The sequence below is a fragment of the Hypanus sabinus genome, chromosome 3 (assembly GCF_030144855.1).
Source record: "Hypanus sabinus isolate sHypSab1 chromosome 3, sHypSab1.hap1, whole genome shotgun sequence".
Taxonomy (NCBI): domain Eukaryota; kingdom Metazoa; phylum Chordata; class Chondrichthyes; order Myliobatiformes; family Dasyatidae; genus Hypanus; species Hypanus sabinus.
In genome coordinates, this window is record NC_082708.1 from 4,788,949 (window position 1) to 4,814,581 (window position 25,633).

Genomic DNA, 25,633 nt, shown 5'->3' on the forward strand with positions numbered 1-25,633 from the left:
GTTACAAATCGGTACCACAGAACAACAGGCAGTACACCCTATGCAATTAACGATTTAGCTTTATAATTCTTAATTTGCCTGAAGGGTTAAAAAAGTAAAACAAAACAAAAAGGGCCCAGTTTAATGACAGAGTGTAACATAGACAAGTTGGAGTTCACAGTTTCCCTTTCGCTGGTCCTCCATCGATTTCCCCGGGCTTCGTAGACTCCCAGTCCCACTCCGAGTCCTTTCTAACATCTTCTCTCCCATCTTCCAACAAACAAGAGACCCAGATCACCTCGGTCTCAGGCACACAAGACAAAGCAGTCCCTTCACTGGACGGTGCACATGGCAAAGCACCCACTATCTCTAACCATCTTCCAAACACTGCTGCTACAGAAAGGCCATGACATTAGCAGTGAAACCTTTCCCAGGGTGGTACACTCTCCCCCCACCAAATTTAGTCATGTCCTCATGACATTGAGCTAATTTGCCAACCCTTCATGCAAAGCAGAAAGTCCACCCCAGGTGCAAAAGGCAGTGACATGGCTCCCCAGAGCAGTAGGGGCCACACTCTGTTCCCCCAGAGCTACATCGGCCAGCCCATCCAGTGGTCTCCTGATTCCTTCAGACCTCCGTACCCCCTCGTCCTCCTCTTCATGTTCCGACACTACTGGGATACTTCTGATCTACCTGGCGAGGCTTCCGAAAACTTCAGCTTCACTGACAAATAAACACCATATGGATATTGGATGTTCCCCCCAATGAACCAGGCCATCCCCTTACTGGGTCTCTTAAATTTTCCCACCGTCTCTCTCTGCTTAAGTACCCGGGGGGCTCACTCTCTGAGGGGTTTCCCGTCGTTCACACTCCTGCCTGAAGTGCCCCAGTTCACCAGTTATAACACACAATGCCAGCCATTCCCCTTCTCATGGGACACCGGCTGCTAGCAGCCCTCTGCATAGTCTGTCCCTTAGGGGGCTGTCTCCCTATCAACTCCGTCACACGGGAGGGCCAGACCCGCCGATAACAACCGGGACATCCCAGATCACAACTCTGCCTCAATCTCCTCTACCACTCCCCGGGGCAGGCTATCTGTGGTCACCTCACCACAGGGGATCGCTACCGAGGACTCCCGTGCCTCCGACGCATTCTCCTCCCCTCGTACTTCTCTGATCAGCTCAACAAACGGGGGGGAGGGGGGCGTCTGACGAGTAAGTCGGAGACCCCAAGCGATCTTTGATATCTCTTTTTCCCCTTTGAAGACCCTGACCTGGAGTTACACTCTGACCGGTTCCTTGCGGGAATGGAACCCGCTCTCAGGGCCTCACAACAGCCCATGGACGCGGCCTGGAAGGCGAGCGTGCCTTTGGGTGCTGGGTTTTCGTGGCCCTGGAGATGGGCTGATTCTAGCCCAGTGCCCCTGACTGAAGCGTGGCGGGAGAACACGGCACATCGGGATCAGCGGGTTTCTGCCGGGGTTGTGTGTCCGGAGAGCTGCACTTTATTGGTGCTGACTGTCTGGGCACAGAGCTCGGAAACAATAAAAAACACAAGAAAAGCTGGAAATCCAGAGCAACACACACAAAATGCAGGAGGAACTCAGCAGGTCAGGCAGCATCGATGGAAGAGGGTGAACAGTCGACTTTTCAGCTCAAACCCTTCATCAGGACAATAACGATGCAGAATAAAGTGCGGAGAGTCGCCAGTGGGACAGAGGTTCTCCTTGAGCCCGGTTGTATGAGCTTTCATGGGAGGGGGGAGAAGAGTGAGGGCATGGACTGTTCAGAAACCTGATGGCAGAGAAGAAGCTGTTTCTGAATCACTGAGTAGGTTTATCAGGCTCCCTGATGGTGTTAATGAGAAAGGGAGGACACAGCTTGAGGTCAGGATTGAACCCAGATGATGTGCACTGAGAGATGGCAGATCTACCGGCTGCTCGGCTGTGCCACCTATTAAAGGACATGTCTTCCCACAGAATGGATGGAGGTGTGCAGATTAGCTCTCGTCTTTGTTTATCAGTTTCGTTCTTCTAAGTGAAGGGCCTTTCCGGGAAACATTGACACAGAACTCAATAACACACAGCAGATGCAGGAAGGAGGCTGTTGTAGAGTTGTGGGAGATAAATTACTCACCACACCCACAGTCATCAGCCAAGATTCAAGAGTCCGGAAGCAAATACGAAAGCAAAGTTTAAAAAGCTGGCGCTGAGGTGATAGAACAGTCACAGCAGAAAGAGATACAGAAGATGCACACAGAGCAAATTAGTTAAGTTTGCATTTTAAAGCAAGATTTTAGTGAATGTTTGCCACTTAATTGTGCCTATGTAAGTAATCAAACTGAGTTAAACTACTGCAGAATCCTGTAACATGTTCAATTGTTTCTGGTTTCTGTTTTACTTTTATGCATTTCTCATCTTGAATTTGTTGGTCTTTAATTATGTATTTCTGATCATTTTTTGTGCTAGCCACCTGCTCCTGAATTGCCACAAGGAACCCTTCTGTTTCTGGGAAGAGGACTCCACCTCGGAGTCAGGCGTTCGACGCTTGCTCGCTGACATCTCGTCTGCTCAGGTTAACTTTCACTTCTATGGTGATAATTTCTTCATTTTTCTGGGTTGTGCTTTCATTTAAGTTTGAGAGAGTGTACTTCGTATCAGAATTGTCTAAGAGTTATGTTTTACCTACTGTCAAAAAATACAGGCACTTTTTCAGGATTTTTCCAAGAATTTTAAGTCATTAGTACAGATGAAGACAGTACATTATTTAGACCAATAGTTATGAAAATTAACAGTGCCAGCACTTTTCCTGTTGTGGGTATTATTTATAACCACTTTTAAAATATAAGACCATAAGATATAGGAGCAGAAGTAGGCCATTCGGCCCATCAAGTCTGCTCTGCCATTCAATCATGGGCTGATCCAATTCTTGCAGTCATCCCCACTCCCTGCCTTCTCCCCATTCCCTTTGATACCCGGCTAATCAAGAACCTATCTATCTCTGCCTTAAATGCACCCAGTGACGGCCTCCACACCCACTCATGGCAACAAATTCCACAGATTTACCAGCCTTCGACTAAAGTAATTTCTCCATATCTCTATTCTAAATGGATGTCCTTCAATCCTGAAGTCATGCCCTCCTGTCCTAAATTCCCCGACCATGGGAAATAACTTTGCCATATCTAATCTGTTCAGGCTTTTTAACATTCAGAATGCTTCAATGAGATTCCCCCCCCCCCCATTCTCCTGAACTCCAGGGAATACAGCCATTGTATCCATTGTTAACTTCATGTGTTTGTATGTCTTCAAACGTGTCAGTGTTTCTTTTCCTCCCTAATCCAGTTTGCATCTTGATTGTGCATCACCCTGTCAGACCAGTTATTCGACCAGAAGTTCATTATCTCTGTTTGTTGGTAATTCTGTACGAGGGTTGCTGACATTTTGGTGTGTTGAATTTAGTTTCAAAGTCCTGTATAAACCTTTTTTAGTGTTCCTGAACTGATAATTCTGTTTTCTTCCTCTGACACATTTCATGTATCTATTTAGTCTGTCTGTACATGCACCAAACATTTGTTTTAGTGTATCTTAAATCCAACAATGTTTCTGTTAGGTTGATCGTTTGCTGTATGGACCTTACATTTCCTCAGCTTTGTTTAATTTTCTTGCTTGGGTTATCCATTTTATAATCCATTAGGCAGGCTATTTAGCTCTTCAGGTTTCAGTTCTGTTTCTCAATCTTCTCTGCCATTTCGGTGTTCTCATTTCATTACTCAGTTTGGGGTTTCTGTTAATGAGTCTCTCTATTTTGGAACCAATGCACTGTATTGCTGTTGATGTTGTGCAGTATCTTATTGTGAGTAGTTCTAAATGTTGTGTTAATATAATATTCTTGAGAGTGTTAACGATGTTTGTAAATGTCAATGGTGTGTTTTGTTTTGGTATCGGGGACTTCAGCTGGGTCAGTGCCCATGGATTCTGTTAGTGTGGTGTTAAATGTGGTGATAATCTCATCTGCAAGCTCAGCTTCCCCATCAGCAGCATTCTGTGGAGCTCGACATCTGTGTTGCTGTGACCGTCAGGTTGTGGAGCAGTTGTTGAAGTGATTCTATTCTCATCAGTTGGCATCTTCATTATTTTCTTGTATAGTATGTTGTGCTCTTTAGGTTGGTTTCTTTCCAGCTCTTGTGCTACTTCATGCTTTATTTGCTTTAACATGTCTATAGGATTAAGTTATGTTTTACCATCACTCTGCGTTGATCTGCTGTTCGTTGTACATTTACTAGCATGGAGGGATGTTGTGCTATAAAGTATTGATTCAGCAGTGTACCGCTTACTGTCATTCCCAGCACCACCTCCAGGGAGGCCCTGGTGGTCCCCGGGCCGAGGCCGTATCACTCTGTTCCCTAGAAATGCCTCCATTTCTGAAGTGAAAGGGTATTGCTTCTTATACCTACAGCCAGGTTTTTGTTTTCAATTGCCCCTAACATGGAGAACAGATGCTGATCAGAGCTCTGTCCTATCTGGGTACAGACGTGCCTGGACCTGTTTCTGATTTGGTCCGTGAGTGGTATTTTATTTCCCACCTGCCCTGTATATCTGCAGAACTATCCCCAGCCCGCCACCTGGGGACGTGCCCGATCGGGGACAGAAAACCCCTCACGGGTTGTTATTATTATTAGTATCATCACATGTACATCGAAACATACAGTGAAACGTATCATTTATGTTAACAACCAACACGGTCCGAGGATGTGATGGGGAAGTTTCTACACACATTACAGTGCCAACGTGTCGTACCCACAGCAGTAGAACACAAACAACAACAACAACACAACAGTAACTAAACAACAGAAAACAAACCCTTTCCTCCTTCCCACCCACCCACTGTTCATAGTTACTGAACAAATTGCTCTGCACTGACTTCAAACGTAGTCACAATCTAACACCACAATTGAAGGCTCTGTCCTCCGGTGTTGTCTTGGTGCTGTTTTTCTGATGAGTGCGCTTTTCTTCAGCAGCAAGCCTCAGCTTCTCTTCTCCTCCTTTTAGACCTCTGCGTAGCTCCAGCCTCCAGCGAGAGAAATCACTTGCGATGTCCTCCCACCTCTCCACGTTCATTTTCAGTGACTTTGTGTCTCTCTAGCAGACATCTTTGAAATGAAGATGGGGCCGCCCTTGTGCTCTCTTGCCAGAGGCCAGTTCCTCATACAACAGGTCTTTCGGGATCCTCCCGTCTGACATGCGGTGTCCGTGGCCCAGCCAGCAGAGACGGCGTTGTTGGTGCAGGGTGAAGAGGCTGGGTATCTGGGCGTAGGCCAGGACCTCATTGTTGGTGACTCGGTCAGTCCTCTTGACGTCTAGGCTGCGTCTCCGGCTGTGAAGGTGGAAGACGTTGAGACACTGCTCCTGTCTGGAGTAGAGGCTCCAGGTCTCGCTGCCGAAAAGCAGTGTGCTGAGGACACAGGCCCTGTAGACTGCAATCCTGGTGTGCGTCGTCAGCTTTCTGTTCTCCCAAACTCTCTTTGTCAGCCTGGTGAATGTTGAGGCTGCTCGTCCGATCCATCTGTTAACCTCAGAGTCTAGGGAGAGACTGTCCGTGATGGTGGGGTCAAGCTATGTAAACTCGTGAACTACCTCCAGCTCGTAGTTGAAAGCAGCATTGACATGCAATCCTCTGTCTCACAAAGGCAACATTTATCATCAGAGATCCCCACCAACTCGGCCATGACAGCTTCTTGCAGCTACCGTCGGGCAGGAGGTACAGAAGCCTGAAGCCTCACACCACAGGTTCAGGGACAGAGACTTCCCATCAACCATCTGGTTCTTGAACCGACCATCACAACCCGTATCACTATTGCTGTATAGCAACACTATAACCACTTTGCACTTTTCTGTAAATTTAATTGGTAAGTGCTGTTACATATAGACTGAAAATGAGTGATGTACAAGGGATAATGAAAAAAATGTTCTGAAAAATTGAGCGAGCTGGTGCTTTTACTTTTGGAGTGAATGGGAATGAGAGGTGAATTGATAAAAATCAGTAAGATGCACAGACAGAACACCCTGTTTCTCAGGGCAGCAATTGCTAATACGAGGGGATTAATTTTAAGATGATTGGAGGGGAGAATGGGGGGATATCAGAGGTAGGTTTTTACACAGAGAGTGGTGGATGTGTGGAATGCCCCAGTTATTTCTACACTATTGTCTGTTCTGTGCTGCAGTCCTGTACACTAAGTGGCAGCTAATCCCCACGTTGTATTTGCCAAAAAATATATGAGTGGGATTCTGATATTCAAGAGCTAAATTTAAATTTCAATTCCTTTCCCTTCTCTCTCCTTTCCTCCCATTTCCCACCATTCTCCCTCTTTTTCTTTCACATTCTTTTCTCTACCCCACCACTGTCTCCCAGTGTCTTTTTTCTCTCTGCAGCTTTAATATTGATTGTTCATTAACATTTTTACAAAAACTTCTTTCCAAACAAGTGAACCAGTTTTTGATTAATTTCTGTTAAAAAACTCAAAGGCAAATCTTTATTGACATTCCTCCTGACAATCCAACTAAACTTCACCACCATGATTATATCATAAGGGGAGCGTTGAGACTGGACCCAAATGCAGGATGCAGACACTGACGTACTAGAAACAGGGCAGGACAAAACTAAAGGACAGGACAGATCGCAGTTCGTGGCGTTTGTGGAGTTTCTGGAGTTCACAGAGTTCGTGCAGTTCGTGGAGATCTGGGAGATAATGGGGTTCTTGGAAGCTTGGGTAGAGCAAGGCCAGAGTCCTGGGTTCCTGGGGGGCTTGGAGACCTTGGAGAGCTTGGGGGACATGGAGATTCAGTTTCCTGGGAGACATGGAGACTCGCGTTCCCGGGGGATGTGGAGACTCAGTTTCCTGGGGGACATGGAGACTCGGGTTCCTGGGGATGTGGAGACTCGGGTTCCTGGGGATGTGGAGACTCGGGTTCCTGGGAGACGTGGAGACTTGGAGGCTTGTGTAACTTGAGGCTAGAGTCTTGGGTTCTTGGAGCTCGCCTCCTGGGTGGGGCGCGGGACTCCTGGGCAGGGTGCAGGATCCAACCCGACAGAGGCTAGGAACAGGGAGGGACAGAACCAACCGCAGAGTAATGGCAACCAGCCTGGCTGACCCGACAGAGGCGAGGGACAGTAAGTTTGACATCGGTAGTAGGTAAATTATTGGAGGGAATACTAAGAGATAGGATCTACAAGTATTTGGATAGACAGGGACTTATTAGAAACAGTCAGCATGGCTTTATGCATGGTAGGTCATGTTTAACCAATCTATTAGAGTTTTTCAAGGAAGTTACCAGGAAAGTGGATGAAGGGAAGGCAGTGGATGTTGTATACATGGACCAGTAAGGCCTATGACAAGGTCCCACATGGGAGGTTAGTTAGGAAGATTCAGTCGCTAGGTATACATGGAGAGGTAGTAAATTGGATTAGACATTGGCTCAATGGAAGAAGCCAGAGAGTGGTAGTGGAGGATTGCTACTCTGAGTGGAGGCCTGTGACTAGTGGCGTGCCACGGGGATCGGTGCTGGGTCCATTGTTATTTGTCATCTATATCAATGATCTGGATGATAACATGGCAAATTGGATCAGCAAATTTGCTGATGATACAAAGATTGGAGGTGTAGTGGACAGTGAGGAAGGTTTTCAAAGCTTGCAGAGAGATTTGGACCAGCTGGAGGAATGGGCTGAAAAATGGCAGATGGAGTTTAATGCAGACAAGTGTGAGGGATTGCGCTTCGGAAGGTCAAACCAAGGTAGAACATACAAGTTAAATGCTAAGACACTGAGGTGTGCAGTAGAACAGAGGGATCTGGGAGTACAGATACATAATTCCCTAAAAGTGGCATCACAAGTAGATGCGGTTGTAAAGAGAGCTTTTGATTCATTGGCCTTTATAAACCAAAGTATTGAGTATAAGAGTTGGAATGTAATGGTGAGGTTGTATAAGACATTGGTGAGACTGAATTTGTATTGTGTGCAGTTTTGGTCAACTAATTACAGGAAGGATATTAATAAGGTTGAAAGAGTGCAGAGAAGGTTTACAAGGATGTTGCTGGGACTTGAGAAACTGAGTTACAGAGAAAGATTGAATAGGTTAGGACTTTATTCCCTGGAGCGTAGGAGAATGAGGGGAGATTTAATAGAGGTGTATAAAATTATGATGGGTATAGATAGAGTGAATGCAAGCAGGCTTTTTTCACTGAAGCCAGGGGAGAAAAAAATGTTAGGTATGGTCTTTCATTCTGGTCTCTCAGTTGTTTCAATTGTTTCATGGATTCCTCTGGGAAGATAAATCTCAGGGTTGTAAAGTCAGGGATGGTTCATAATAAATGTACTTCAAACTGTTTGAATCTTTGCCCAATCCATGTCTGTATCTCTCCCTCTGCACTTGGGCCATCACTGACCCCTGATCAGTAGATATGGGGGTCCTGTTTCTAAGTGGTATGACTCTGACTCTATGAGCAATGAGGCTGATTATCGTGGAGAAGAGTAAAGGAATGGTGATTAGAAACGGTCAAGCCAAGGAGCATTCAGTGATGCTGCAGGTTTGGAGCAAGAGATTGAAACTGACAGGAGGTTCCGAAGTTGGCTTGCTTTGCAGACAGAAACCATGAGGTCTCTCCCTCTGTTCACACGGGTTTGGGATATCTCCAGCAAGCTGTTTGTTCCTGTTTACCACTAGTTCCCTTACCATTCCATTCAGACTAAATTTGAACATAATGTATGGTACAAAGGAGATGGGCTCATTATTTTCACTATTCCATTAACATCAATGGTACTGTAATTGAGTGATAACCAGAGATTAATACAGCATGGAAACAGGCCCTTTAACCAACTCACCAATGAGCTACACTCAGCCACTTTATTGGGTAAACCCGTACACCTGCTTGTTAATGCAAACATGTGGCAACAACTCAATGAATAAAAGCACACAGACATGGTCAAGAGGTTCAGACCAAATGTCAGAATCTGGAAGAAGTATGATGTGAGTGATATTGACCTTGGAATGATTGTTGGTGCCAGACGGGGTGGATTGAGTATCTAAGAAACTGCTGATCTCCTGGGATTGTCGGGCTCAGGTCCGTAGAGTTCACAGGGAATGGCGTGAAAAACAAACAGAAGAAAAACACATAGTGAGTGGCAGATCTGTGGGAGCAAATGCTTATTGATGAGACTCATCACGAGGGGAATGGCCAGACCGGTTCAAGCTGACAGGAAGGTGACAGTAACTCAAATAACCACACATTACTACAGCGGTGTGTAGAAAAGCATCTTTGAATGCACAAAGTACCCAAGATAATTAGCCACTGAGTGTAAGCTTGTCCCATCCGACCCTGTTTGACCAACATCCATCTGAAGCTTCCTATCCACGTACCTCTCCACAAGTCCTTTAAATAAAGCTCAGCGCCTGCTTTTTAATCTTCGGCCTCTTGAATCTGGGCTGATGACTGTGGGCACTGTGAGTAACCATTCTCCCACAACTCTGCAACAGCCTCCTTCCTGCATCTGCTGCGTGTTGTTGAGTGCCGTGTCATTGTTTCCCGGAAAGGCCCTACATGTAGAAAAATGAAACTGAGAAAGGCAAAAGCTAATCTGCACACCTCCATCCATTCCGTGGGAAGACATGTCCTTTAATAGGTGGCACAGCTGAGCAGCCGGTAGATCTGTCATCTCTCAGTGCACATCATCTGGGTTCAATCCTGACCTCAAGCTGTGTCCTCCCTTTCTCATTAACACCATCAGGGAGCCTGATAAACCTACTCAGTGATTCAGAAACAGCTTCTTCTCTGCCATCAGGTTTCTGAACAGTCCATGCCCTCACTCTTCTCCCCCCTCCCATGAAAGCTCATACAACCGGGCTCAAGGAGAACCTCTGTCCCACTGGCGACTCTCCGCACTTTATTCTGCATCGTTATTGTCCCGATGAAGGGTTTGAGCTGAAAAGTCGACTGTTCACCCTCTTCCATCGATGCTGCCTGACCTGCTGAGTTCCTCCTGCATTTTGTGTGTGTTGCTCTGGATTTCCCGCCTATGCAGCTTTCCTTGTGTTTATTATTGTTTCATTTTGTTCTACTGAAACGTATAATGATGTCAAAGTAAATTCATAGGTGTCACCATATACAACCCTGAGAGACCAGAATGAAAGACCATAACTAACAGGATGACAAGCAATGTGCAAAAGACAGCGATCTGTGGAAGTACAAAAGAGAAAAGAGTAAATATGATAATAATGAAGAATATCGAGCACATGAGATGAAGGGTCCTTGAAACTGAGACCGTAGGTTGTATGTGCAGGAATCTGCATTACAGCTTGTTTTTTGTAATTTATTTTTTGATTGAAGTTCATCATCAAACAAACATTTCCATAAGATGTCTCAGATATTGTACATATATATCATATAATCATATATATCACAAATCTCCACAAAGTATTTATCTGAGGTATACACTTATAGAAAAGAGTGGAAAGGAAAAACAAGCAAAAGGAAAGAACTATGTACAAGTAGGGAGTGATCTTTTTTTTATAACAAATTCATTGATTTGTGAGAATACAATCAGGCCTATGAGGCATTATGTAGTTAAACTATTTTCCCCAGTATGAATCAAATTGTTCCAGCTTATGATTAACAGATGCTGTTACCTTCTCCATTTTGTAAATGTCCATTGTAATTTCCATCCATGTATTTAAAGTTGGGCTCTCCTGTGATAACCATTTCCTAGTAAGAGTCTTTTTACCAGCCACCAACAGTATATTCGTTAAATATTTATCTCTTTTCAACCATTCTTGAGGTATATATCCAAAATATATGGTCTTACTCTCTAAGGGTATTTCACAGTAAAAATGTCTTGTAACAGCTTGTTTTCTACTGAGTGACCATTGGAGGGATACCATGCACCTCTTTGAATACAGATGAAGGAGGGGAGAGGGTGACCTAGAAGAGGGGAGTTACAGCAGTCAAGTCTTTGGCACTGAGTCTGTTTCAGTGGCTCAGCAGAGGAAATGGGGGAGAAAGGGAAAGCAGTAATATTAGGGGATTCATTAGTCAGGGGAAGAGGCAGGAGCTTCTGTGGACACAGACAGGATTCCCTGAATTCATGTTGCCTCCTAAGTGCAGGGATTAGGGAAATCTTGGATCATGTCCACAAGCATCGTAAGTGGGAGGGTGAGCAGCCAGATGTCGAGGTCCATGTCGGTACCAATGACATTCAGAGGAAGGGTGAAGAGATCCTACAGAGTGACTTCAGGGAGTAAGGAGATGGGTAAAAGAACAGGACCTCCAGTTTTAGGATCTCAGATTGCTACCTGTACCACATGGTATTGAGGACAGAAATATGATGATAATACATTTAACACTTGGCTAAGGAGACGGAGCAGGAGGAAGGGTTTCAGAGTCTTGGATCACTGAGCTCTCTTCCAGAGAAGATGTGACCTGTACAGACAGTAATCCAATCACAAACATGAGAAACTCTGCAGATGCTGGAAATGTAGAGCAACACACACAAAATGCTGGAAGAACAGCAGGTCAGGCAGCATCTATGGAAAAGAGTAAACAGTCAACAGTTCAGGCTGAGACCCTTCGGTAGGTCTGGAGAAAAAAAGAGGAGTAGTTTTAAAAGGTGGGGGAGGGGAGGGAGAAACACCAGGTGATAGGTGAACCTGGCAGGGGGAGGGATGAAGTAAAGAGCTGGGAAGTTGATTGGTGAAAGAGATACAGGTCCAGAGAAGGGGAAATCTAATAGGGGAGGATAGAAGACCATGGAAGAAAAGGGAAGGAGCACCAGAGGGAAGCGATGGGCAGGCAAGGAGATAAGGTGAGAGAGGGAAAAGGGGATGGGGAATGGTGCAGGGTGATATTACCAGAAGTTAGAGAAATTGATGTTCATGCCATTAGGTAGGAGGCTACCCTGATGGAATATCCATGGCCTCCTCTACTGTCTCAATGAGGTCACACTCAGGTTGGAGGAACAACACCTTATATTCCGTATGGGTAGCCTGACAGGATAGAGGTCATCAAATATGTTCAGGAATGTTCACTTAATAGCTCCCGATTAGGGAGTGAGATACTGGATCTCCTATCAGGGAATAAGAGGGTAGATGAGAGAAATGTGTGTAGGTGACCACATTGGAACTAGTGATCATAATTCCATTGGTCTCTGTTAATTATGGGAATGGATATGTCTGGTCTGAGGCTTGAGGTTCTAAAATGGATAAAAGCCAATTTTGGTGTCCTCAGAAAGCTCAGGCAGGTATAGATTGGGACAGGTTGTTTTCTGTCAAAGGCGTGCTTGCCTTTGAAGTGCAAATTTGTTAGTCTAGAGTTTGTATGTTCCTGTCAGAATAAAAGGCAAGGATAACGGGTTCAGAGAAGCTTGCTTTTTGGAAGATATTGAAAAGATTAAGGAGGAGAAGGTGATGCATAATAGATATAGACAGTGAGGAACAAGCAAATTACTTGAGGAGTATAAGGAATAGCAGGAATTCAAGAGGGAACAATCAAGGGAAATCAGTAGTGTGTAAGTTATTGGAAAGTGTTCGAAGGGGCCAGATATAATCTCTCTCTCCATGCATGATAGGTCATGTCCAACCAATCTTACATACAGCTCTTTCAAGGAAGTTATCAGGAGCAGTAATGTAGGAAAGGCAGAGGATATAGTCAACATGGGCATTAGCAAAGCTTTTGACAAGGTCCAACATGGGAAGTCGGTCGAGACATTTTAGTTACTTGACATTCATGATGAGGCAGTAAATTGGATTCGGCATTGGTTTTGGGATGAAGCCAAGAAATACAGGTCTCCTGGTGGCACTCATGGCGTGAGGTTCAATTTGGCTTCACTCCATTCCCTTTACTTCTATTACCTGTAGCCACCCTTATTTACTTTGTTTTATACCTACACTAAAAGGCTTGTTATAGACATATTTTTGGATTTTGACTTTAAGTCATTGGAAATGAATACCAGATCACAAGAAGCAAAAAACAGGAAAGATTTGGCTCCTAATGGAAAAAAAGTTGGTGGTTCAAAGCCATCTAAGCAACCTCCTTTAACTTTTGAAGCAATGTGGAAACTTCTAGATGATAAACTTACTCAAAAATTTGCCATGTTCGAAGGAGTCTTAAAGATGGTTGAGGATAATTTTCGATCACTTAAGTGTGAATCTGAACTACAGGAAGCAACAATTTCAGAACTTGACAAAGGTACTTGGCAAAGTGACCGAAAGATTACAACTCTGGAACAAAATTTAGCTTCGATGTCTCAACAACTGGATCGTTATAAATTTAAAGTTACCGACCTTGAAAATTGATCTTGAAGACAGAATCTACAGATAATCAGTCTCCCTGAAGATGTTGAGGAGGGTGATCCTATCAAGTTCTTTTTTCAATTTTTATTCAAAGTGTTTGGCTCAAAAGTTCTGGACACCCTCCATTAATCAACTGTGTTCATTGCTCACTACATCCAAAATCTTCTGATGGTTCTAAACCACAATCAGTTATTGTTAGTTTCCATTATGTTCATATCAAGGAGTGCTTGATACGCTTTGCATGGCGGAAAGGCATGTTCAAATTTAAAGGTTTCAAATTCCGCTTCGTTGAAGATTTCAGCCCCAAGGTTCTGAAGGAACAAATGGCGTTTAAGCCATTGATGTCGGAATTCTTCCGAATCGATCTCAGACCATTCCTCCTGTTCCCAGCTTGATTGAGAATCGTCCTCTCTGATAATTCCCGTTGTCTCTTTAAGTCATTAAGTGAAGCTCAAAAATTTCTGGACCAACAAACTTGCTCTGCTATGGCCTAATTAAGGTTCTGCTTTTTTTTGGCTTTTACTTAAATTTTTAAGGTATTTACCAGCTTACTGATTGGGTCAGTTAGAATGTGAGGGGTCTCTTTTTTGGTTTGTACTGTCGGTATTTTTAGATTAACTTTTCTATTCCCTTTAGGGATTCAGTTTTTTTTTTGAAACTATTTTGTAGATGTTTTGGTGTTTGATTTCTTTTTTTTGAATGGAGATGCATTCGCTCTCTCTTTTTTTACAGTTTAAGATGTCGTCCTGTTTTTTTCTTTCCATAAGACCTTATTTTCTAGCTGCGTCATTTTCAATTGTTTATGCATGAAAATAGCCAACAACATGAACTGGCATTTGTTTTCTCTTTTTTAAAAAAAATACTAGTATTTTAGTACTCTGTTTTATGATTTAAACTGTTTTTTTTTAAATCGTGGTAGTTTTTCTTGTTCTCTTTTTTTGATAATTTTCTTCATATATTTTTTGGATTATGGGTGGCTTTTCTTTAAAAACTTTTATCTTTTGGGCTGCCATCAGGAGAGATGGGGATAGATTCAGCATTAGTTTATCTCTTGGCCAATCTTTGGCCTATTTCCCGGTCTTTGTGGGTGGAGGAGGGGGTACTTCTTCTTGTAGTTTAGATTTTTTCCTCCTGGGCTATTTTGAAACTACTGAAATGTCTGATATGTCGTAACTTCCGGTTCCTCTTTGAACCTTTTTTCCTCTTCTGAGTTCATGAGTTTGTATTCTGGTTAACCCTTTATGTACCATATTACTGGTTTTACTATGATGGATCAGATTATTAATTTTGTTTCGTGGAATACAAACGGTTTAAACCATCTGATTAAATGGGAAAAAATTTTTCAAAGTATTCCATAGAATGAATGCCGATATTTGTACAAGAAACTCATGTGAGGAAAGAGGATAATCAGCATTTTTTTTCAGTTTTAGAAAGCTTAACAATACCATTCAAATTCTCAGGATAAAGTGAAAGGAGTTTCTATTTTTATAGATTCTTCAATTTCATTTGTTCACTACGAAACAATTTTGGATCTGAATGGTAGATTTTTGTTAATTACTGGCCTACTCTAGCAAAAAAGTGGTTATGATTAATGTTTATGCTGCAAATGTTGACTATCCTGAATTTTTTAACACTTATTCACATCCCTTCCCAATTTAAATGATTATATGTTGATAATGGGAGGAGATTTTAATTGCTGTTTAAATCCTTCAATGGATAGATCTAAGTCTAATCAGACACTTCTAAATAAATCAGCTACCTTTATTAATTCCTTTATGCTTGACTTTGGAATTCCAGAAATTTGGAGGTTTTTATATCCAAAGGATAAAGAGTTTTCATTTTTTCCCATGTATACCACAGTTATTCGAGAACTGACTACTTTTTTACTGACTCTCGTTTAATTCCCTCTGTTACTGACTGCAATTACGATTCCATTGCCACCTCTGACCATGTGCCCCTGAAACTCTCTATTAAATTAATGGATACACCTTCTTGTTTTGGACAATGGAGATTTAATTCTGTACTACTACAGGACTCGCACTTTGTGAATTTCATTAAGGAACAGATTGATTTCTTCTTTTCAACAAACTCTATGGAAGAAATTTCCAGCAGTGTCCTATGGGATACTTTGAAAGCATACATCTGTGGACAGATTATCTCATATTCTGCTGGACTGAAAAAATGAATTAATAAAGAGATTTGTCTGTTGGTTGATAAGATTAAAGCAATCAACAAGAAATATTCTATTGCTCCTAGTCAGAAGCTTTATAAAAAGAGGGTCAACATTTTTTTGATAAAATAGATTCTCTGATTTTGTCTTATGTTTGGAATAATAAAAGCTCTAGAGTGAATAAACTTTTATTGCAAAAATCAAAAAAAGATGGAGGACTGGCTTTACCAAACTTTAGATTTTATTATTGGGCAATTAATATTTGTTATATTACTTTTTGGATTTATGATATAGACAACCAGGATCACCCATCATGGTTACAGCTGGAGGAAAATTCAGTAATGGAGTTTTTGTTAGCTTCTTTATTAGGAGCTCCTCTTCCGTTTTCGCTCTCCAGAATAGCTAGACAAGCTCTTAACCCTATTGTTAAACATACTTTAGAAATTTGGTTTCAATTTCGTAGATTTTTTGAATTAAATGATTTTTTACTTTCTAGTAATATCTATTCTAATTACTTTTTTAAACCATCAACTTTGGATAAGGCTTTTCTAACATGGAAAATTAAGGGAATAAAAACTTTTTTAGATTTGTTTTTACAAGACTGTTTAATGTCTTTTTCACAGTTACTGGATAAATATGATATGTCTAATACACATTTTTTCAGGTATTTACAGGTTAGGAATTTTTTACGTGATTTTTTTACCAAATTACCCCTTGGCCTGCTCTTTAAATTTAGCTTCTGTTATTTTTCAGTTTAAACCTTTTCAAAAACGATTAATAGCTATCATTTATAAACAGTTAATGAATGCTTGCATGTCGCCAAATGATAGGGTTCAAACTCACCTGGGAAGTAGAACTTCAACATTCACTCTCAGATAATCAATGGAGCAAAATTTATTATTTAGTCAATAATTCATCTATCTGCGCATGCCTATCTTAATTTAGTTTAAGATAGTACACAGGGCCCATATGTCCAAAGATAAATTGGCGCATATTTTTCCTAATATAAGCCCTATTAGTGACAGATGTAATGCGGAAGTGGCTACTCTAACTCATATGTTTTGGTCATGTGTAAGTTTAAATAATTTTTGGAGGGATGTGTTTGGAATATTATCTAAAGTTATAGATATGGATGTTCAACCTAATCCACTTACAGCAATTTTTGGGATTATTCCAGAGGAAGCAAGCAAAGTGTCTGCTTCCACCCAACATGTGATAGCTTTTTCAACTTTATTGGCTAGGAGAGCTATTTTGCTACACTGGAAAGAATCTAATCCACCTACTGTTTTCTATTGGCTCTCCTCCATTATGTCATGTCTAAGCTTGGAGAAAATTAGCTGGACATTTGATACATCCTAATTTTGAACAAGTCTGGTGACCCTTTATTCAATATTTTCACATGTTTTAATTTATTTTTATTTATTTATTTTTCTTTATTCTCTTTGGGGAAAATACTTATCTATGAAGGTTTGGAGATGACTGGAAGGATGTGTGTTTCTCTCTCTCTCTCTCTCTCTCTCTCTCTCTCTCTTTTTCTAATTTTATCCTCAATTGGACTGGCCAATCTTCCTTTTTCTTTTTTTCTTTCTCTTCTTTTTGTTTCAGTTTAGTTAGTGGGGGGGGGGGGGGGGTTCTGCATCAATAAAATTTCCAATCTTTTTTTTATGATTGCTATGAAGAGTTGTAGTTTCTTTCTTGATCATTGTATATATAACAGCATAATATTTTACCTATTTGATTTTGACATTATATACTTTCTGTTTTTACTATTGCTGTTTATATGTCTTTTATATTATCTACTTGTTAAACTTCTCTTCTGATTTGTATATTCTTTATTTGAAAATCAATAAAAAAAAGATTGAAAATGAAATGAAAAAGAGGGTCAAACTTCAAATGGAGCATAGTTTACTTTTAACATCCTCGATTGAAAATCGTTGTTATATACATGGTGATAAATCTGGTAAAATATTAGCTAGTCAATTGAAATCTGCTTCAGTTAAATGTCAGATTATTAAAATCTGTAAGCAAGATGGAACTATGATGGTTGATCAGGATGAGATAAACAAATCCTTTCAAGAATTTTACACTTCCTTATATCAATCAGAATTTCCTGATAACCCCACTATAATGCATGAATTCTTAAGGAAATTGAACGTTCCAAAATTAACACCTAATGAACATTTAGTATTAGATGCTCCTATTATGGGATTAGAAATAAAAGATGCTATTTCTTCGATGAATTCAGGTAAAGCACCTGGCCCAGATGGCTACACAGTAGAATTTTTAAAATCCTTCTCTACTATACTTTCTCCTTGGTTATGTAGAATCGTTAAGGATGTATTATTTACAGGTAAATTACCACAATTTTTTATTGTGCCTCTATTTCCTTAATTCTTATAAAAGATAAAGATCCCACTGAATGTGCATCAAATAGGCCTATATCCTTATTGAATGTGGATTCTAAGATCTTTTCTAAAATATTGGCAACTAGATTGGAGAATGTTTACCTCAAATTATTTCAGTTGATCAGACCAGATTTATTAATAACCATTATTCATCCTTTAACATTAAGAGATTGATGAATATTGTTTATAAGCCCTCATCTAGAACTCCAGAACGTGTCATCTCATTGGATGCCGAGAAAGCATTTGATAGAGTTGAATGGCCATACTTAATTTAGTATGCTTGAGAAATTTAATTTTAGCCCACAATTTATATCTTGGATTAAGTTGATACATTATACCCCTAATGCTTCATTACTTACCAATAATACAAGATCTCCTTTTTTCAGTTGTTTCGTAGCACTAGGCAAGGCTGTCCTCTTAACCCATTGTTATTTGATATTGCCCTGGAACTTTTAGCTATTGCTATTCTTGACTCACCTACTATACTTGGCATTTCCCGTGGGAATGTGATACATAAGCTATCATTACATGCAATGATTTGTTACTATATATTTTGAATCCTGAGAAATCCATTCCTGCTGTTATATCCTTGCTCGCTCAGTTTAGTAACTTTTCCGGTTACAAATGTAATCTTAATAAGAGTGAACATTTCTCTTTGATTATGCAAGTGCCAATTTATAGACATTTACCATTTAGATTGGTTACAGATTATTTTACCAATCTAGGTGTTAAAATCACTAAAAAACATAAGGATTTATTTAACGTCAATTTTCTACCTTTAATAGACCAGGTCAAACAATCGCTTACTAAATTGTCTTCACTGTCTATATCACTGATTGGTCAAATTAATGCTATTAAGATGATTATTTTACCTAAATTTTTATATCTTTTCCATGTGGTACCAATCTTGATTCCTAAATCCTTTTTTGATACTATTGACTCTAAAATTTCATCTTATATATGGAGGAATAAAAATCTTAGGTTAAGTAAAAAATACTTGCAGGAATCCAAAAAGAACGGTGGCTTGGCACTGCTGAATTTAAGATTTTATTATTGGGCAATTAATATTCAATATTTAATATTTTGGACATAAGATTTGGATATTAATGTCAGTCCGCAATGGGTTAACCTTGAATGTAATTCTACACAAGGATTTTCACCGGTTTCAATCTTAAGGACTTTGCTTCCCTTTGTTTTTCCTAAATTAAATAAACAAATAGTTAATCCAATAATTAAACATACATTACGAATATATGATTTCAGTTTCATAATTTTTTGGCTAGAATAAATTTATTTTATCAAGTCCTATTATATCTATTTTTTTCTTTCAACCCTCTGTTATGGATCAAGCCTTTTCAGTATGGAAAACAAAGGGTATAATATGTTTTTGTGATTTATCTTTGGATAAATTTCATGTCTAATAAATATAATAATTTCATGTCTAATAAATATTATTTGCCCAGATCCCATTTTTTAGATACCTACAGATCAGAGATTTTTTAAATATGATGCTACCTACTTTTCCAATTTCATAACCAACTGATATCACGGAAAAAATTTTAGGCTTAAACCCTTATCAAAAGGGTTTAATAGCAATCATTTATGATATGATTATGAAAATACAGTCAGATATAGCCAATAAAATTTAAAATGAATGGGAGTAGGAACTTCAACTTTCTTTACCTATAGAGAAATGGGAGAAAATTAACTTCTCTTCTATTTTGCTAAACATACATTGATTCAATTTAAAGTGGTGTGTAGGGTTCATATGTCTAAAGATAAATTAGCTTGTTTTTACTCTCATATAAATCCGATCTGCGATAGATGTCATTCTGAGGTAGCCTCTCTGACTCATATGTTTTTGTCTTACCATCTTTAGGAAAAAATTTTGGAAAGATATTTTTGATACATTCTCCACAGTTTTGATCATTGGTTCACAACCTCACCCTATCATTGCAATTTTTGGCTTACCAATGATTGATCTGCTCTCTGCAGCTCGGCGGATGATTGCATTTGCTACTTTAATGGCTAGAATATCTATTTTATTGAATAGGAAAGAGATGAATCCCCCAACTACATCTCAGTGGTTTTCCCAAACCATATCCTGTTTAAACATAGAAAAAATTAGAAGTGGTACCTTTGATCCCTCGGTTAAATTTGAAGAAACTTGGAGGCCATTTATTCAATACTTTCATAGAATGTAATTTGACCTTTTCAGATTCCTTTATATTATTTATTAATTTGAGTAGAGGAGCGGAATTGATGACACTAATTATTTTTTCTAATATAATAGAGTAGTCCAGCTTTGTTTATTTAGTTTTAGTTTAGTTTAGTTCAATTTGGGGTTTTTTCCATCTTTTTATTTCCTTGTATCTTGTCTATATTAAGAGTTTGGGAGGTCAATTATATTGGTGTTACCTATAGTTTCTACTCACATGTGTTAATCGCCAACAGTATACTCCCACTCCCTTTGTACTATTAGGACCACAATGTATTTGTCTTTGAAAATTTATTAAGAAGATTGAAAAAGAAAGAAAGAAATAAGGTCCACAATCCTTGGGGCCAGTTGCATTTCGGAATTCTGAATTTTTCGGATTTCAGACCCCACCCCCCCCCCCCCCCGATACCAAAAAAACACGTATGCTCAAGTCCCTTATTTAACCTGTTCAGTGCAGTGGTGCACCAAACCTACGCTCATCCTCCCGTACACTTTAAATCATCTCTAGATTACTTATAATACCTAATACAATGTAAATGCTATGTAAATAGTTGTTATCCTGTATTGCTTAGGGAATAATGACAAGAAAAAAATTATTTCCAACAAAAACATTCAATAAAACATAAAAATATACAGCTTCAAACGAACCCAAACAAACACATGGTAAATGACTTATTGGAATAAATGTGGAACATCACTGTCACTGTCACTATAAAAACTTCAGTAACTTGTCTTTCTATTTATTTAAATCATATACAGCGGTAGTTCCGACACTATTTTCTTCTGTAAGATGCCGCACAGACACACCACGATCAAGCTTCTGCAATAACTCCACTTTTTGCGTTATTGATAATGATAGATGCTTCCTTCTCTTTTTCTCATTGTTATCCATAGGGGTATCTGTAGCTCTTTTTGACATTTTCGCAGTGAAATTAAAAACAAAATCAACAGTGAACACAAAATATCGACGAACAGCAAAAGCACGTGTAACCAGTACAAGCGCTGAGCCACAACTGACGTCTGGCGGCCTCTGCTAGTGCTGCCACATCACACCTGAGTGACGTCAGCTGTTGGCGAAAAAAACTCCGGTTTTCGGAGCTTTTTGGATTTCAGAATTTTGGATAAAGGATTGTGCACCTGTAGTAGTAGATGGTTGACTCGCTGGAGACCTGTGACTAGTGGTGTGCTACAGGTTCTGTGCTGGCTGTGTTGTTGTTTTGAATCTATCAACAATCTTAATGATAATGTTGTAATCCTGATTAGCAAATTTACAGATGATACATCAACTGGGGACGCAGTGGAGAGCACAAAAGACTATAAGAACATAAGAACCTAAGGAATAGGATCAGGAGTCAGCCAACTGGCCTATGGAGCCTGCTCCACCATTCAATAAGATCATGGCTGATCTGGCCAGGGACTCATCTCCACCTACCTGCCTTTTCCCCGTAACCCTTAATTTCCCTACTATACAAAAATCTATCCAAACTTCTCTTAAGTATATCTACTGAGGTAGCCTCCACTACTTCTTTGGGCAGAGAATTCCCACAGATTCACCACTCTGTGGGAAAAGTAGTTCTTCGTCATCTCTGTCCTAAATCTGCTCCTCTGAATCATAGTATAGTGATGCGGCCTCACCAATACCCTGCACAGTTGCAGCATGAGCTCCCTGCTCTTAAGTTAAATCCCTCTATCAAAGAAGGCCAACATCTCATTTGCCTTCTTGATAGCCTGCTGTGCATGCAAACTGACCTTTTGTGGTTCATGCACAAGCACTCCCAAATCCCTCTGCACAGCAGCATGCTGCAACTTTTTACGATTAAAGAATAATCGGCTCTTTCATTTTCTCTTCCAAAGTGGATGACCTCGCATTTACCAGCATTGTATTCCATCTGTCAGACACTTACCCACACACTTAACCTATCTATGTCTCTCTGCAGACTCTCCACACCTTCTGCACAATTTGCTTTTCCACTCAATTTAGTATCATCAGCAAACTTCGAGACACTACACTCAGTCCCTTCTTCCAGATTGTTAATATATATCATGAACAGTTGCAGGCTCAGCACCGACCCCTGCGATACACTGCTCACCACTGATTGCCAACCAGTGTAACACCAATGTATCCCAACTCTCTGCTTTCTATCAGTTAACCAACCCTCTATCCATGCTAATACATCACCCCAACTCTATCCATCCTTATGGATAAGTCTTTTATGCGGCACCTTATCAAACACCTTCTGGAAATCCAAGGAAATAACGTCTATCTGTTCCCCTCTATCCACTCCGCTCATTATATCCTCAAGGAACTCCTGTAAGTTTGTCAAACAGGACCTGCCTTTGTTGAATCCATGCTGCATCTGCCTGATGGATGCATTTCTCTCCAGATGACTTGCTATTTTTCCTTTAATGATGGCTTCAAGCATTTTCCCAGCTACGGGTGTTAAACTAACTGGCCTATAGTTATCTGCCTTTTGCCTACATCCTTTTTTTGAACAGTAGCATGGCAATCACCATCTTCCAATCCACCAGGACCTGTCCAGAGTCCAGAGGATTTGGTTAATTATCTCCAAAGCCTCTAATATGGCTCCTGCCATTTCTTTCAGTACCCTGGGATACATTCCATCAGGACCAGGGGACTTATCTATCTTCAGGCCCACTATTTAGCTCAGCACTACCTCTAGAGTGATAGCTATTATATTGAGGTATTCACCTCCCATCACATCCATAACATCTCTCTTTGGTATGTTAGACATGTCCTTCGCCATGAAGACTGACACAAAATAGTCATTCAAAACTTTTCAACACATACAAAATGCTGGAGGAGCTCAGCAGGCCAGGCAGCATCTCTCAGAAATGTGAGTGTCTGTTGGGATCATTTACTATGTTCGGTGCTCCCAGTGTGGCCTCCTGTACATTGGTCAGACATGACGTAGACTGGGAGACTGCTTCGCCGAGCGTCTATGCTCTGTCCACCAGAAGAAGCAGGATCTCCCAGTGGACACCCATTTTAATTCCACTCCCATATATCCATCCACGGCCTCCTCCACTGTTGTAATGAGGCCACAGATAGGTTGAAGGAACAACACCTATCTGGAAGAGGACAGCGAGGCTTGAGAGGAAGTGCGGCGGTGGCCATTTTCAAATTGTCCAATTGCTTCTCAGATCGGAGTTCTGAGAGGCGGGACTGCGCAGGCGCGTGAAGGAGGCCCGGGAAGGAGGGAAGATATATAAAGAACGCTGCCTTAAGAAGCGGGCAGCGGAGTGCGCCGGGAGCAGAGTGTAGGGCTTGGGCTCAGGGTGCTTAGGGGAAGAGGGCACAGTAGGCTTATCTTTTAGTTCTTGTATTGTCAGTTATTTGGGAGGTATGAGTGTGAGGGCAGCTTGTTGTTCTCGGTGTCGGATGTGGGAGATCCTGGAGTCTCCGAGCCTCCCGGACGTCCACATCTGCGCCAGGTGCGCTGGACTGCAGCTCCTGAGGGACCGAGTTAGGGAACTGGAGCTGCAGCTCGATGACCTTCGCCTGGTCAGGGAGAGTGAGGAGGTGATAGAGAGGAGTTACAGGCAGGTGGTCACTCCGGGACCACGGGAGGCAGATAGGTGGGTTACAGTCAGGAAGGGGAAGAGGCAGGTACTAGAGAGTACCCCAGTGGCTGTACCCCTTGACAATAAGTACTCATGTTTGAGTACTGTTGGGGGGGACAGCCTACCTGGTGGGAGTGACAGTGGCCGAGCCTCCGGCACAGAGGGCGGCCCTGTAGCTCAGAAGGGTAGGGTTAGAAGAAAGAGGTCCATAGTAATAGGGGACTTAATAGTCAGGGGCTCAGACAGGCGTTTCTGTGGAGGTGACTGGGAGTCCCGGATGGTAATTTGCCTCCCTGGTGCCAGGGTTCGGGATGTTTTTGATTGCGTCCAAGGTATCCTGAAGTGGGAGGGTGAAGAGCCAGAGGTCGTGGTACATGTAGGTACCAATGACATAGGAAGGAAAGGGGAAGAGGTCCTGAAACGAGAGTATAGGGAGTTAGGAAGGCAGTTAAGAAGAAGGACCGCAAAGGTAGTAATCTCGGGATTACTGCCTGTGCCATGCGACAGTGAGAGTAGGAATGGAATTAGGTGGAGGATGAATGCGTGGCTGTGGGATTGGAGCAGGGGGCAGGGATTCAAGTTTCTGGATCATTGGGACCTCTTCTGGGGCAGGAGTGACCTGTTCAAGAAGGACGGGTTACACTTGAATCGTGGGGGGACCAATATCCTAGCGGGGAGGTTTGCTAGGGCTACAGGGCGGACTTTAAACTAGTAAGATGGGGGGGCGGGAGACTATTTGAGGAGACTATGGGAGAGGAGGTTAGTTCACCAGTGGAGCAAGTAAATAGACAGTGTGTGAGGGAGGAAAGGCAGGTGATGGAGAAGGGATGCGCTCAGCCCGAAGATGTAGGGGAGAAGAAAGAAAAGGATAATAAATTTGAATGCACTGTTAGGGATGGAAAGAGAGGAGGAGATGGAGAGAATCTTAAATGTATCTATTTTAATGCTAGGAGCATTGTAAGAAAGGTGGATGAGCTTAAAGCGTGGATTGATACCTGGAATTATGATGTTGTAGCTATTAGTGAAACATGGTTGCAGGAAGGGTGTGATTGGCAACTAAATATTCCTGGATTTAGTTGCTTCAGGTGTGATAGAGTAGGAGGGGCCAGAGGAGGAGGTGTTGCATTGCTTGTCCGAGAAAATCTTATGGCGGTGCTTTAGAAGGATAGATTAGAGAGCTCCTCTAGGGAGGCCATTTGGGTGGAATTGAAGAATGGGAAAGGTGCAGTAACACTGATAGGAGTGTATTATAGGCCACCTAATGGGGCGCGTGAGTTGGAAGAGCAAATGTGTAAGGAGATAGCAGATATTTGTAGTAAACACAAGGTGGTGATTGTCGGAGATTTTAATTTTCCACACGTAGACTGGGAAGCTCATTCTGTAAAAGGGCTGGATGGTTTAGAGTTTGTGAAATGTGTGCAGGATAGTTTTTTGCAACAATACATAGAAGTACCGACTAGAGATGGGGCAGTGTTGGATCTCCTGTTAGGGAATGCGATAGGTCAGCTGACAGATGTATGTGTTGGGGAGCACTTCGGGTCCAGTGATCACAATAGCATTAGCTTCAATATAATTATGGAGAAGGACAGGACTGGACCCAGAGTTGAGATTTTTGATTGGAGAAAGGCTAACTTTGAGGGGATGCGAAGGGATTTAGAGAGAGTGGATTGGGTCAAGTTGTTTTATGGGAAGGATGTAATAGAGAAATGGAGGTCATTTAAGGGTGAAATTATGAGGGTACAGAATCTTTATGTTCCTGTTAGGGTGAAAGGAAAGGTTAAAGGTTTGAGAGCACCATGGTTTTCAAGGGAGATTAGAAATTTGGTTCAGAAAAAGAGGGATGTCTACGATAGAGGCAGCATGGAGTAAAGGAATTGCTCGAGGAATATAAAGAATGTAAAAGGAATCTTAAGAAAGAGATTAGAAAAGCTAAAAGAAGATACGAGG

The 25,633-nt window shown here is 41.4% G+C and overlaps 1 protein-coding gene across 2 annotated transcripts in view; it reads left to right on the forward strand.

The window, feature by feature from the left end:
• The window catches only part of LOC132390984 (uncharacterized), a 60,860-nt gene that overhangs the window by 5,686 nt on the left and 29,541 nt on the right, over positions 1-25,633 (forward strand). The window contains exons 1-2 of one of the 2 annotated variants that reach the window (XM_059963550.1): positions 2,186-2,305; positions 2,447-2,552. The gene's annotated coding sequence lies outside the window, so the exon portion shown is untranslated. Of the gene's footprint in view, positions 1-2,185; positions 2,306-2,446; positions 2,553-25,633 lie in introns of those variants that run through there. The other variant, XM_059963551.1, reaches the window with a different exon arrangement.